The sequence below is a fragment of the Enhydra lutris genome, unplaced genomic scaffold, assembly GCF_002288905.1.
Source record: "Enhydra lutris kenyoni isolate GAN:26980312 unplaced genomic scaffold, ASM228890v2 scaffoldscaffold35, whole genome shotgun sequence".
In the NCBI taxonomy this organism is placed as follows: Eukaryota; Metazoa; Chordata; class Mammalia; order Carnivora; family Mustelidae; genus Enhydra; species Enhydra lutris.
In genome coordinates, this window is record NW_019154119.1 from 3612244 (window position 1) to 3615711 (window position 3468).

The following is a 3468-nucleotide window of genomic DNA, read 5'->3' on the forward strand; positions in this document are numbered from 1 at the left end:
ATTTGTGCACCTGTTGGCATTGCACAACTTCTCAAGCCTTGGAATCAGATTAGACAAGAGCACCCTCATTTCCTGATTCTCATTGATTTTGGTGCTATACTTGCTTATTTATCGCAACCCCTGAAAAATCCAGCTTCCCAAATACATGATATATCCAAGGAATATGGTGCCACCTATTGTTGAAATTGTAAACAACCTTGAGCTAGTAGTTTTCACTTTGCCTTGAAAACTTAGAATGTAAAATATCCCACAGATAACCCCTTGGATTACCCTGAGAGGATGTGGGGCACCCCACTGCACAGTTCCAGAGCCATAGGATTAGATAATAGTGTTGTTGTTACAATGTTACATTTCCTGATTTCCATAAATATCCTATTGCTATGCAAGAGAAAGTCCTTAGGAAATACAAATTGAAGTATTTCTGGATAAAGAAACATGTGTAAACTACTCTCAGATTATTCAGAAAAAAAGTGTGTGGGGGGGGCGCCTGGGTGGCTCAGTGGGTTAAAACCTCTGCCTTTGGCTCAGGTCATGATCCCAGGGTCCTGGGATCGAGCCCCACATCGGGCTCTCTGCTCAGTGGGGAGCCTGCTTCCCCCTCTCTCTCTCTGCCTGCCTCTGCCTGTGATCTCTGTCAAATAAATTAAAAAAAAAAAGTGTGTGTGGGACGCCTGGGTGGCTCAGTGGGTTAAAGCCTCTGCCTTCGCCTGGGTGGCTCAGTGGGTTAAAGCCTCTGCCTTCGGCTCAAGTCACGATCCCAGCATCTTGGAATTGAGCCCCGCATTGGGCTCTCTGCTCTGCAGGGAGCCTGCTTCCCCCTCTCTCTGCCTGCTTGTGATCTCTGTGAAATAAATAAATAAGATCTTTTTAAAAAAGTGTGTGTGTGTGTGTGTGTGTGTGTGTATGAATATATAGTGAGTACAACTGATACAGTAAAAGAGATATAATGTCAAAAATTGATGAATCTGGATGAAGTATATATACAACTTTTTTCTGCTGTTCTTAAAACTTTTCTGAGTGAAATTATTTCATAATAAAGATTTTTTTAAATGCAACACAACATTACATTTTTAAGGTGGTATATACATCGGTAGTAAAACAATTTTTAAATGCCTGGAAATTAAAAGCACCAATTCAGATAGTTGCAACCTTTTAGAAAGAGGGAGGATGGACGTATTGGAAAAGCACACACAGTATCAGTGACATTTCATTTGTTAAGCTATGCGGTGTTTGCAGAGGTATTCATCATATTATTCTGTATACCTTTAACCAGGTCCAAAATATTTCATAATTTACTTTAAAAACACAGATTTAAAATATGTAGTCTTTAATACATAAAAATAAAAAATGTGAGTATAGGAAAGCATATGGCTAGTTACTGGGAACTACCATGTACTTCATGTGCATGTACATTATTTCTTGCAATCCTTACCCTCACCACATGCCCATCTTATGCCAATGAAAAGTGTAACAGGGCTGACTCCAGAGTATATGTTCCTAACCCCCAGAGCATATGTTCCTAACCCCCACTTCCTAGGTTTGTACTATAAACAGCTAATGCACACTTTCTTCCTCTTCTTTTTAAAAACTTTTATAATTTTTTTTAAAAGATTTTTTTTTTTTTTTTTTGACAGAGAATGAGGGGTGGGGAGGGACAGGGGGGTGATGGAGAGAGAAGAAGACTCCCTGATGAGCACGAAGTCTGTTATGGGGCTTGATCCCAGGACCTGAAAATCATGATCTGAGCTGAAGGCAGCCGCTTAACCAACTGAGCCATTCAGGCACCTGCACACTTCTTTCTTCTTTCTGTATTAAAGACTGGAAAATAAAAGGGGTGGGGAGAACCTGAAGAAGAAAAAGAACAAAAAAAGACTGGAAAAGAAAGCTAACTCTTTTGCCTTTTCAATTCCAAATTAAATTGCACACCCAATAGAAAATATGGCTGTACATTTTCAAACATCAGAAACATCAATATGAAAAAATGGTAATAAATTTTAATCTTTGGCCTGTTTTACTGCCCATATGCGCAATAGTGTCGTACCTAATCCGTCTTTTAATAAGTGAAGATTTGACATTTTGCAATTATTCTTCCACAACAGTTGTATTACAGGGCCAAAGGTGCACTAGCAAAGAAAAAGATGTTTATTGCTTTGATTTATTAAATTATACTGAGAGGTCAGCATCTAGATTTGTGAAGAATCAGTATAAATTAAATTCTTTTGAACTTTAAAATATCGAAATTCTGACCAGGACTTATATTTCATGGTTGTTAAAAAAAAACCTTAAAAGCTTCATTAAACTAAGTTTTATTACTTGATGATCATAAATACAACCCAGAGTAAGCTTCTTTCTCAAAAATCATGCTTTAAAAATAAAATGTTTGAAAATAAGAAATTTTAAGGCTTTATTCACTATCTTACTGCAATGCATTTCCTTTAAGATGTTTAAAGCTACATGAGAACAGAAATAATGCTACTTTTGCCCTTGTAATATACTCGGAAGTTGGCAGCCATTCTTTTTCAAGGTACTAATCATTTGTCAAGTTCTATTTAACTTCTGTAACTCAAGATGATGACTCAAAAATTTACTGTTCTCCCAGACTGTTTTTTCTCTAAGCAGATCCTCATCCCCTTTAATGAGAATAGAAAAGTGGTTGTTTTAGGGTTCGCTATTATTCTATGGTCATATTAATAGTACAGGGAAGGTGAGCACAGATGTTGGGGTTAACTTTGAATGTAAGTGGGAGGGAGAGGAAAATGAAGGAGCAAACAGCTACAAGGACACACACACACACACCCCTTCATAGAACTGGAAGAGTCTAAGAAATGTCTAATCTGAGCTTTCTTCCTACAGATAAGGACTATATATAATAAGAAGAGCAATGATTCAACTAAAATCAGTCTTGACTCCAAATAGACAAGCTATTTTTTTAACAATAGTTAACGGGATTCAGATCTTGCCTAACGCCCCTGTTCCAGAACCAGGGCCCCGCCTTCTCCAACTCCCCGCAAGAGAAACATAATATGGGTAGGCAGGGGTTATTAGTGCAGACCGGCCCATAGGGACGGAAGAATTCAGAAAAACACCCCAAACATACTATGGTCTACTTCCGAATTTTTAGCGCGACTGGGCCTGGACCCTCAATTCCAAATACTCCCAGCCCGATTATCTGCCCCAAACCCCCAGTACATTTCTACCACTCGGAGGTGAAACGTTAACAAATGCCGCTGTCCTGGCGCCCCCGCACCCCCGCCGCGCTCCGGGTGTAAACCCAGCACTCCCCAACGCCGACTTCCTGCGGAGAGAGTCAGCCCCGCACGTCGGCGCGACTCCTGGGAACAGGTAATCAAAACCTTGTCCCCAGAGCCCGGTGATGACGTCACGCAGCCCCTTTCTAGCATCGCGAGACTGTCTGCTCCCACCCCCAGTTCCCAGAGCTCCCAACCGACCGCGCCCGCTGCTAGGCAG